We start from the raw sequence: 12866 nt of genomic DNA on the forward strand, positions 1-12866 counted from the left end.
CGTCCACGACTGTTTTGTATGTTTACATTAGTGAGGTTGTACATAAGGATGATGATACAAGAGTTTATCTTTACAAGTTTAAAAGGATATGTGTTAATTTCAATGTTCTCTTTTTGTTCTGTTTGTTCTATTTGTGCCTTAAAAGTGTGCACATTTAATCCATAACGGGGAGTGAAGTATTCAGGTTAAAAACTTGAGATCATGTTTACGCTATGTAACATATATTTAATATTTGGAGAGAAAAACAAAAAAAACATCCATTCGCTAGAAATTTACGCGAAATCGATACACCAAGCCGAAAGGAAATTATGTATGATTTCAGTCTCTGAATGATATCTGGAATTGTTCATTCAGTGTTGGTAATAAAGAGTTTCTTAATCCCAAGCTTCCAATTCAGTGATAATTGTTTATATTTAGAGAGTGTTGCAACCTAAAGATCGTATTAGCATCGGATGTCATTTTATGTACCCAGAAAGGTATTATTAGCACAGGACGCAATTGCATGTACCCATAAAGGTATTAGGATAGGATGCAATTGTATGTACCCATAAAGGTATTATTAGGATAGGATGCAATTGTTTGTACCCATAAAGGTATTATTAGTATAGGATGCAATTTTATGTACCCATACAGATATTATTAGCATAAGGTGCAATTTTATGTGCCTATGCAGATATTATTAGCATAGGATGCAATTGTATGTACCCATACAGATATTATTAGAATATGAAGTAATTTTATGTACCCATACAGATATTATTAGCATAGAATGCAATTGCATGGACCCATGCAGGTCTGATTAACATAGGATGTGATTTCTATGCGTTTATAACTCCGATAGATGACATATCATCCCTTGGATGACGACGTGATAAGCACGATGAAATTAATGAAGTGTGATACCTGTGCCAAATATAAACTGGACAGAACATCAAATGTCTTCTTCAAAGTTTCTTTGAAGAGTATCAATGCACACGAATTTAGCGCAGTATCCAAAACATACACTTATGTGATTTTGGCTCTAATTTCATATCTCTCCCACAATATCTCTCCCACAATTGTCATAATTATGTCGTATTGCTGTTTTACAATATTTTTCCATGCAATTTATATATATATATATATATATATATATATATATATATATATATATATATATATTACAATATTAATTCTGCCTACTACTATCAAGCATTCTTCTATAGGAATCCATGGATAGCACTTTCCGTTCTATCTGGCGAATATTTACAATTCTCAATAATCAATTATATACACCTTGATTTCTTTCATAGGAATCCGGAATGGCTGTGTAGAAACATGATAATTAATTACTTGGTCGTCATGCGTGTGTGTCTGCAAAACACGAGTGCATATAACACCGATTGAGTAACGTGATTTTTTGGTGATATGTGCTTAGTCGTGAGGGAATATGGGCTCGTGTGTGCAGGCAAGGCGATGGGTGCCTTTTACCCGCGGACCTGGGTTCTAATCTCCGTAGAGTACGAATTTAAAATTCTCTAACCAGTATGATAGTTATATTTGTATTAAAATATTAATTCTGCCTAATGTCATCAAGCATTCTTCTCTAGAAATCCAGGGATAGCCCACTTTCCGTTCTGTCTGGTGTATATTTCTCTCTCTCTCTCTCTCTCTCTCTCTCTCTCTCTCTCTCTCTCTCTCTCTATATATATATATATATATATATATATATATATATATATATATATATATATATATATATAAAAGCCTGGAAAACATGTGAAATCATGAATAGTGTCCTTCATTTACTAGTGTATATACGCATAAACAAAGAATACATTGCAACTTATTGATCCTTGAAAAGAAGCAAGTAAACGTGAACTCGCTGAGCATTTGTCAGCATTCCCCATCTTTATTGATAACTATCCATTGTGATGAATTTTCTTTCTTTCACATTATCTTCTTCCAGCGTAATGTGAACACGATCGAGGACTGTTATCGGGGTCCTACCTACTCATGGCAGGTGCTTTGTCCATATCTCTCCATTAAGGAACGGTAGATATGTGTGTTTATATATTCAAAACACGTATCAGAAATGAAACGAAATAAAAGTATACTAATGTAAATACGATGCCTATAAGAAGTGTTTACTATTAAGAGGTCCTGACGACGGTAAAGTTTAAAATAATTCCATCTTTTCTTTGCGTAGGATTCCTCGGCGCGTAAATCAACAACCAATAAAATTCGATACATTCATGTAGCAGTACTATCAATTAACCTTCTATTTTGCATTACTAGTCCAGCCAAACTCGAGGCCATTACTAAATCAATTAAACCATACTTGACCAATCAGACTCGAGTCCATTATTACAACAATTAAAGATTACTTGACTGGTCATTTAGATACTCATATTGCACTAATTAAAGATTAATTTACCAGTCAGACTATGAATTCAATTGGTAAAGAAGATAGATTAAATATTTGTTTGACGCATCATAAATAATGGCACAAAGCCACACTACACTGAATTCAAGTTTTCAGAGTGCTAACGCTGTCTAGAGATAATAAAGATGCTAATTACTGATTTTAAACATCAGCAAGATACATTCCAATGTTTCAGAAATACAGATTTGCAGATAACTTTCAATGATGTTAACTTGACACGATCTGTTTACATTTATTCTGTCGCAGAATAGAAACCGAGTGGGTCTTTATACTAAATGAATAAGACAAACACAATGTGAGAAAGATGGAAATTTATGAATGAATTAATAAAGAAAAATATATGATGTAAAAATACAATGATTCTCTCACGCTCTCAACATACGATTTACTCAAATCACTCTACACAACATTCACACATCGAAAATAAACCAAAAATATTAAATCAATATGAAGTACAGAGCCAAGAAACCTCATGGACTGCAGATACGCTTCAAACAGTATTTTACACTATAAGATAGATTCACATAATCTCGAATATGAACTCTATTAAGATTCAAAATAATCTTATGAACACAACTAAGATTCAAAATAATCTTATAAATATAAAAATGCAAATGGAACAACAATTGATCCAAACGTATGTTTCTAGACCCCTTGTACAGTCGCACGATTCCTTGGGTTGGCCCACACTCTTATCGGCCGCTCGCACCCTTTATGGATCCACCACGTGTACAGTCATACGTATATACACGTACAGACAGCATACAGCACCCTTTTTAATTTGCTACGTCTACGTCCGTGGCACAGACATACGTACATACATACGTATCGACAGCACGCAGCCTTAAATACTCTGGAAACTCCAGACAGCTCTAAACAACTTTAGACAGCTTCAGATAGCTTCAGACAGCTCTAGTCATATTCACAGTCACATTGACAATCACACTTCACAGCGACAGACACAATCAGAATCATGGCCACAATCACAGCGACAGACACGATCACAGCGAGAGACAGAATCACAGCGACAGACACAATCAGCCCTATGGCTGGAGAACAATGGAGAGTGTACACACCTTGACGTGATCCAAAACGACCAGTGTCGGTTTTAGAAATTGATCTTACTTAAATCCATAGGAGAGTGATCAGAAGTCAGGGTAAAATACCCGTGCATATCATGTTAGTAATGTTACTTCGTCACAAGTAATTTCTGGCGAGGTACATGTTAATACAGTCGCTTACCGGGAAAAACACGTATTCACCCTAGACAACGTTGTACGCATGTACAACGAGAAATAGTCGAATAGTTCTAAGGCAAGACCAAGTTATTTCTTTGCCTAATTCTGTGACATATTCAAAGTACAACATTAGCGATTTATAATATGATGTAGATATGGCAGTCAGCTGCTGGAATAAAAAATCTGTCATAAACCTCGGCTCATTTTTATTTTTCAAAGAATCGAAGAAACGTTGCAAATTGTTTCTTTAAAAAAAATACTTGATGTACACGATCGTGCTGTAGGTCTGTTGATAAAAACAGAGTGACTATTTGTTAATCAAGCATAAAAGATGCTCTTTTGGTTTATATTTCTTTTAAATCTGACTGGACAATAACAGCATTAATGATATCTTTAATACTCACCTGAATGTTCAGTCACTTGCAAATGAGGCGAGAAATTAAACCAGACAAAATAAATAAATAATAAACAAAAATAAAAAATGAAATAAATAAATAAATAAATAAAGAAAGAAAGAAAGAAAGAAAGAAAGAAAGAAAGAAAGAAAGAAAGAAAAAAGGAAAGAAAGAAAGAAAAATAGAAACGAAATATACATAGATTTGAAAACATGGTTATGTAAAGAGTCTCGATTCATATTACACAAGCAAGCAAGATAATTAAAATTCTGCTTGAAAGTTTAATGAATTGCAACGAAGACAACTTGGCCTGGGAATAAAAAGTGAAAACCTAAAGGGAGATAACGATGCACGATACTCTAAAGCGAATCTAGAAAGAACGCAAGTCTGAAATGATCAATTTTGATTAAGGAGAATAATTTACAACGGAAACATTAAGCATTTGCTGTTAAAGGAAAACAGAATATTTATCCACTTATACAAACCAAAAAGGTTCTCTCTACTGCAAAGAGTCTAAGGAATATAATTTCGATGTATTTCGTTCAAAGTGAAACTAGAAAATGGAATTAAATTTTTGCCGAAGGTAATCTGTCTTTAGAATAAGAATCTATCAAATATTATAAGGAATGGCTTTAGTTGATGCATATAATAAAACTGATCAAATGACTGGATCAATATACAAGGTTACTTGACAACTTTTACATTTATACAACCTACATTTAAAACAGCTGAAGCAGTCAAACGTTCAAAAAGCAAATACATCTTAAACTATGTGCCAAATAAACTCTCCTCCGAAGTTGACTAAAGAAGTGTGCATAAATAGAAAAGAAGAAAACAACATTTGAGCGCTTGAAAATAACAAGTTTCTAGTGTGTGACTAATGTGGAGGAAAAAATCTATAAGGGCACGAATGAATAAAAAAAAAGTACAGCATGATGAGTACAAAATCGTTTGGGAAAATGAACGCATATCTAAAAACATATGCAATGAAACATCAAGATGTTGCACATGAAAAACGTGATCCGTGACGACACTAACATACAAAGTAATAGTCGGGAAACTAACTATATAACCGCTCCCAGAAACAAAATCAAGAAAAAAGTTATAATTGTTATGTGTTGGACGTATTGCACAATGTGCGTCTCGAGCCAAGTGCTATTGTTTTTAAGTACTGCGTATTAATGCGAATATGTTCGTGATGTCAATGGGTTGACCTGTCGACCCTAAATACACAAGTTTTACGCATGAGAAAATAGAAACATATAAACATTTGATATTATTGCTGTATTATCACATTTAATCGAGGGATGTCATAAGAAAAAAACAATAAGTACTTAATATCTTTTGCATGGTTCACTTTTAAATTTCAATAGTTCTAATTTGGATAAAAGTCTATGTTAGGAAATGGTACAATATATATATATATATATATATATATATATATATATATATATATATATATATATATATATATATATATATATATATATATATATATATATATATATATATATATATATATATATATGTGTGTGTGTGTGTGTGTGTGTGTGTGTGTGTGTGTGTTTGTGTGTGTGTGTGTGTCTGATTGGTAAGTACTGGGGGTTTTATTAGCATATGTTTGACAAAGTTTTAGGTGATTGACAAAGTTTGAAGAACATGATTGTTGCCGTATTTGCTGTAGCTCTGAAGAAAGTTTAATTTTTGTAGCAAGCTATGTATGTAGTCTGTATGTTTGGAACAGTGTTTTCTGTTATACTTTGTTCCATATAGCATCGCGTATTTGATCATATATGTAGCTCAGTCAATTTCCAGGCCAGAGTCATTATATGTATCTAAAAATACCTGATTTAATCGAATTAGGTACTTTAAGTTACATTTTATGACGTTGACCTGAAAAATTATTGAGTTAAAGATGAGATGTTCTCCATGCTGTTGTTGTTGTTATTGTTGTTGTTGTAGGGTTTAACGCTATCTTTAAGCACACAATAGGCTATACATGGCGGTCAGTATTAATGATAAAGGAAGAACCGGGAAAAACCCCGGAAAGAACCACCGACCCACGAGAAGCTACTGGCAAGCTTTCTCACATACCCACATTAGCCGAATCCGAGACTCGAACCCATGCAGACAGAGGTTCTCCATGCTGTGTGGAGTTTCTAGCATAGTACTAAACAACTCGACTTCGTGAGCGTGTGTGCGTTTGCTTGTTTGGTTGTTTTGTATAGTGGTATAGTGTGTTATCAACGTTCGAGAAGCTTTAAGTTGCTGTATGGGTGAATTTTTGTGTGTTACACATTTGTTGTTGTTGTTGTTGGATTTTATAACAACTTCATCAGGCACAGAAGAAGACAAACAGGGCCGCTTTTCTTTAAATGTAATTCCTAGGGCGTGGACAACATGACTGAGACGGCCTGACTGAGACAACCCGACTGAGATAAGAAAACTAAGGTTAGCAAAACTGTTAGATTTCTCTGTCGCATGAGTGAAAAATTGAGAGCACAGTGTCAGATGAGATTTTGCAAAAATCAATTAGACTGGGTAGTTTGACTACGACGCTTATGAAAATTATATAAGGTTTCAACAATACATAAAAGCTTTCAATGTGAATTAAACCACTAAATCTATAGTGGCGGTATTTTTCTATTACCGAACGTGAATCGGGTTTGAAAGTGATATTATCCTTGGACAGAATAATTTAAAGAAATACAATGAATCGTTTCAACTTATATATTTAAAATAAATTTCTTTGAAGAGTCTCTCTAAGTTTACTCAATGTTTTTCTTGTTCATAGCGTATTTTGATCCCTGAAAATATTGTCCGTCTTGTCCAGGATCAGACCGGTCTAAAGAGGCACATGGAATAGCATAATCAGTGTTTAAATCTTCATTGTTGGCACATTCAGGTTTAGTGAAGTTTAGTCAGATATAGTAGATGTCAAAATGCGGAACACCTGACATGTTCACATTTTTATCTGGCTTTAAGTTTTGCCCCAATCCTTATAAAATTTTGCTTCTAGACAATTGTGAAATTCTGTGGTTTAATCATTGCGAATATCCGTTGTAATGTCTAAGTTCATTTCTCTATTCTCTCATGTAATGTTTGTTTTTATTTCGACACTGGTATATGGTTTGCAGTAACAACCGCTACACTCTGTATTTCTCGTCTTTAACTATATGACATACCATTGTTTACATTCTTTTGGTGTACCCATTTAAATGTATAATAATGTCAGTAACACTACCAGTAAACATAGATTAGTTGGGAAATTGTAAACGTAATTATTCCATTTTCACATAGTTCATCTAATCGACTACATGTGAGTACATGTAGTTATGCCCAACAGATTGCCAACTTTGTATAAACTAAGGTGTTACCAATTGTACATTTATAAATGTTTTATCGGTACTGGCTTAAATATAACAAAGCTTTTACCTACAGATATGTGTCGACTTAAAAGGAAAAACTTATCAACACAATTTATCATGCAACATTTAATTTTGCTCTCACTGTTGCCTACGGCACGTTTTTAAAAAGCTATTGGGTTTTCACTTGATCCACTGTATTGAATGCCTACGAAGAAATTATAATAGCTAATTGTTCTAGTTTCATTCGGTCAGTTTAGAATTTTGTACGTGGTAGCACATGGACCTTTACCTGACAATCTTATTAACTAAATTTTTGTACCTTCAGTACAAAGCTCATCGAGTTCTTTTCGGGCAAAATAAAGAGGACTTCTCAACCAAAGGTTAGCATCTTTTTCGGTATACATACTTTTCACGATTACATTTATCTTTTCAAAGCGTGTAGAATTCAAAATTGCTTAGCATCTTCGCAGTAGAACGTAACAATATAACAGGCCAGCACCTCTCCTTTAAAGAGGCCATTATTCCCTTCTCTGCCGATAGCTTTGTCCCACGGAGCAAACAACACTGACGATGGTCCTGACTTCAGACTGCAAACAAATTAACACGATTAAAAATGTTTTGGACAGAGATAAGAAACACTATAGAGGTGTTAGAAAGAAATACAAAGCAGCACAATCATTTGGAACTAGGTAGAGGTTACTTCATTAGATTCAGTGGAAGTTACAGCGGAGAGATACACTATTTTAAGAATAGTTTCCATTTCAATACAATGAATACTCTTTGCTGCTTTGTAATATATTTCCTATGAGCTCAAAATTCAAAAACAATATTTACTACATAAAAGTCATGATTAAAACCTGGCCTGTTTTAATATATGATAGTGTTTACAACCACGACATATACACGAATGAAGACCATGAGGGAATAACTGCAATTGGTGGAAATGTATTGATAACATCGGCTTAAAGCATAGCTTAAAAGCTCAAATCAATCTAAGTAACAATTGTATGGAGCACATAATCAGCACTGCTGTCAATAGTCAGAGATGCATACAGACTGGTAAGTGCCTGATATTCAATAATAGTTACGGTCAATCAAGCAGAGGTTTAACAGTGTGATAGATGCCTTTGAGAGTGGCACGGAAAAGAGAAATAAGTACGTGGAAGACAACGACATTTACAATCTCGACTGGAGCAACTGGAGACATATTTAAATTAAGAAATCCAACAAAAGCATGAAACTATTTTAAAAATTAAAAACAAAAATGATTTTAACACACAATTTACTGACTTGAAAATGAAATAACTAGCAAGAAAAAAAAAAAACATGCCATCGAACGTGCTGAAGAGTAATGATTCAATAATGATAATACCAAGATAGAAGATTACACAAGGGAAGCAACTGAGTATGGTAGCTCCATTAATACCACGAATGCAACTTGCTGTTTATCTAGCACAGACTTGATTGAAAGGGTAAAAAAGATAAAATATGTTGCAGTTAATAAACTGTAAAGCAAATTACATACAGAGACGGAACAAAAGAAAAACAGGCACAAAATAATATGTTGATCGAGAAACGGTTAATAGTATCGGTGGGTACTAAGTATTTTTGACAGAATACACAAGGATGAAACAAATGAAAAAATAATGATCTGGAAGAAAGGTTTACAATACAGGCATGTATATATTCATAATAAAAATATATAAAACGAAGCCGGATGAATTGAAGAATGATGAAGTCACAAAGGAAATATTCGAACACAATAGGCATTCAAAACTGAAGTGAAAACGGAAATGGGACACAAAGAGTCCTGCACTGTAAGTCAGAATAGATTAATTAGATAATGCAGTTGATAAAAGCAAATAGGAGTTTAAAAAGGAAACTAAGCTAATGCATGGGTGAATATTGTCTATAATTTTAGCATTATCTCAGCTTGAAATATCTGCATGGTTTTCCTTTAAGTGCGATCATAAGGGATGTAGTTTCGAATGTTAAAGATCTACTATCACCCGACGTAGTAACAATCAACACACAACAATAGCAGTTTGAGTTTCCAGATGTTTTGCATCCATAAACAGTTTTTTTTTATTACAAGAAGGACTTGCTGAGCTTGGATTTCAACACATAAAATACTTTCTGAACTAGGACTTAAACACATAAATGACTTGCTCAAAAAGGATTTAAACACAAGGAGGAACTTGCTCAATTTGGATTTAAATACAAGAAATGACTTGCTCTTTTAGGATTTGAACACAGTGAAGGATTTGCTCAATAAGGAATTAACATAAGGAAGGGCTTGTTTACTAGGATTTAAACACAAGGAAGGACATGTTCAGCTAGGCTTAAACACAAAGAAGGACTTGCTGCATTATGATTTAAACATAAGGAAGGACTTGCTCAAACTGGGGTTGAAACACATAAAGGACTTGCTCAAACTAAGATGTATACACATAAAGGACGTGCTCAACTAGGATTTATACACAAGGAAGGCTTCTCTAAATTAGGTTTTAAGGACAAGGAAGAACTTGCTCAACTAGGATTTAAACACACAAAGGACTTGAATAATTAGGATTCAAACACAAGGAAGAACTTGTCCAGTTATGATTTAAAAACAAGGAAGGACTTGCTCAATTTGGATTGAAATATAAGGAATGGCTTGCTCAGCTAGGAATTAAAATAAAGTCGGCAGTACTATCGACAAAACTTTTACTAGCAAACAGATTTACTTTCTCTGAAATAGATACCAAAATGGCTGCAGCAGCTATTATGCCCGTAAGAGCAATGCCTAACAGGTTAGTGTGTTCAGGAAATAAGCTTCTATATAATTTAGTTTATCCCAATGTATCTGAAAGTAAATAATTAGGCAAAATGTCATAAACGAATTTAGAGTTGAGTAACAACATAGTTAATACAGTCGACACATTAAATGAAGGACTGAAAAAACAAAGTTGGTTACACAGTACAACCTGGATTATACATTTGATTTATACAAACCGATTTATCCTAATGCAACTAGATATCCAAGTGACGTAACCCACCCAACATGAAGAGTTTCTACCAACCTACTATTGAACATGAGAATAATAGTAGATGCCCACACGTTTGTACTCGAGAATTTCTTTGAAAGGAAACACCTTAGGCACGTTCGTTTATGTAGATAAAGGGCAGTAAAGATGGATAAAAAGGGTAATGGCACAACTCTTCAGAACCAGGAAATATATTACATAGAGTTAAATAGTCAATTCATCATAGTAGTCCGTCACATATATTCCAAGCAACATTAAAACTGAATAAAATTTAGAGACGGCCAAACCAAGCGTTGTACAAGCATCCTTAATGTACCAGGAAGTTATTTTTTTCAAAAAATCTCGTTACATTTGAAGGTACAGGTGATGCTAATAGTGAAGTTATTAATAATTTGAAAAGGTTTAATGTAAAAGGTATTACAATATCCAAAGGAACTGATAATCTTTTCAAGCTGAATGGCTAAATGATCTTTACTATAAACACTGACGTTATACAGTCTTTTGTGTTAGGGTAAATGTTCAGCTCGTAATCTATCAGATTCTAACAGATTATTTTCTACTATATCAGTGTGATTTTCGCCTTGATTTCAGATTTCAAATAATACTGCAGACACTCTTGAAGTGATAGAAAGTGATAACCTGGTTAAAAAACTCAAAACCATTTGTCTGGTATATAATACGATTAGTTCCGACAGACACTCTTGAAGTGATAGAAAGTGATAACCTGGTTAAAAAACTCAAAACCATTTGTCTGGTATATAATACGATTAGTTCCGAATCACCTGCATAATCGGTGAATAAAAAATAAAGAAAATGAATTGACTATATTATTAAACAAAGCATTATAGCGAGAGCTTCCATGACAACAATAAAAAATATCACAACTGATTCTTCCAAACAAGGTAGTTTTGATAATGGGAAGGCAAAAAAGGTTGTTCAACTTATTGATAGAAAAAATGACCTCAGCAACAACAAAAGGGAAGACTATCATAGTTTATTCCCTGGTTTGAAATTGAGGCTACAGTTCAAAAGAGCCACAACGTACTTCTTTCATGAGCACCAAAAAGCACAAGAAACTAGAAGTTCAATTGTTGTTCTTTTGTTCTCACTTTAGTTGTCATTTCTGAAATGACTGAAGGAGCAAGACTGGTAACAGCGAGCTTTGTTCTGGCCACACAAATCGGCTGATATACAACAATGGATCGTTCTACAGATCAACAGAAAATGTCAAGAACAGAACAGAACAAAACTTTTATTAAAGAAAATAAGTCTCAGGTCACACATATAGGTGACATATGAGAACACCACAACTGCTGCAATACTGTAAGGCGACGTCACTAACATATGGAGGTACAAATCACATCATAGGTGAACATTTGCAATCATAGTAAGACTAAACATTTGTACGTTTTGTGATATCATTTGGGTACATAAATGTAACATTGCTTTCGTAGAGCACGATGTTTCTCGTGGAGTGTTCAACCGTTGAGAGAGAGAGAGAGAGAGAGAGAGAGAGAGAGAGAGAGAATTGTGGAGAATTTTGCGATTTTTGGTGGTAACAAAGCTTTCCAAAAGATAGTTTGCGGTAATATAACAGACACCTTTCTTTGTGACATTTGGGACAAATAAGCAAATAATGATATTCGTCCCCGATGTAATTTTTATCACAATGATTACATTTTCTTTCCTCAAACGGCGTATTGTCTCAACGACCGATTTCAACGGGGAGACTGGGATTGGAAATCTTGCAATTTATCAATGGCGAATGCTGTTTCCTAGGTAACAGCACCAACATGTATTATGCTTCAGATACTCAGATGAATAATCAAACTAATCAGTTTAAATTAATTATATGTTATGAATGTATTTGAAAGGGCCTTATGAGAATATGCTTTGTGAAATGACTAATTTGTGGAAAGACTATGATTGTGTTGGGTATCTTAACAGCTAAATACAAAATCATTGCTTACCATTAGTGAGTCTTATAACATATGGAAAAAGTTATTGAAAATAAGATAAAAACAAAACAAACAAAAAACATGTTTTCATGAGGTTTCAATATCCCTTAGATAAGTTGGATTACCGGGGTGGGGGAGGAGGAAACGCTAATGCTAAATAAAGCTTTTTACGGGGTAAGGTGCGGGGGCGCTGTTAATTTCACGTGTGTGTGTGTGTGTGTGTGTGTGTGTGTTCCTTGCCAAACATTCTTTTCGTTCTTGTTTGTTGAAAATCAGTTCACCTTAACCAGCAAAACTCTTAAACAGGTACACCGTATAACTCATCCCTGAACAGGAATACAGTGTACCTCTTCCTGAATAAGGTACACAGTGGAACTCATCCTAGAATAAGTACACTGAGGAACTAATCATTGAATATGTACATCGTGCAATTCATCCTAGAATAGGTACACAGAA

Source organism: Sinohyriopsis cumingii, chromosome 8 (genome assembly GCF_028554795.1).
Source record: "Sinohyriopsis cumingii isolate HCF-2022 chromosome 8, ASM2855479v2, whole genome shotgun sequence".
Taxonomy (NCBI): domain Eukaryota; kingdom Metazoa; phylum Mollusca; class Bivalvia; order Unionida; family Unionidae; genus Sinohyriopsis; species Sinohyriopsis cumingii.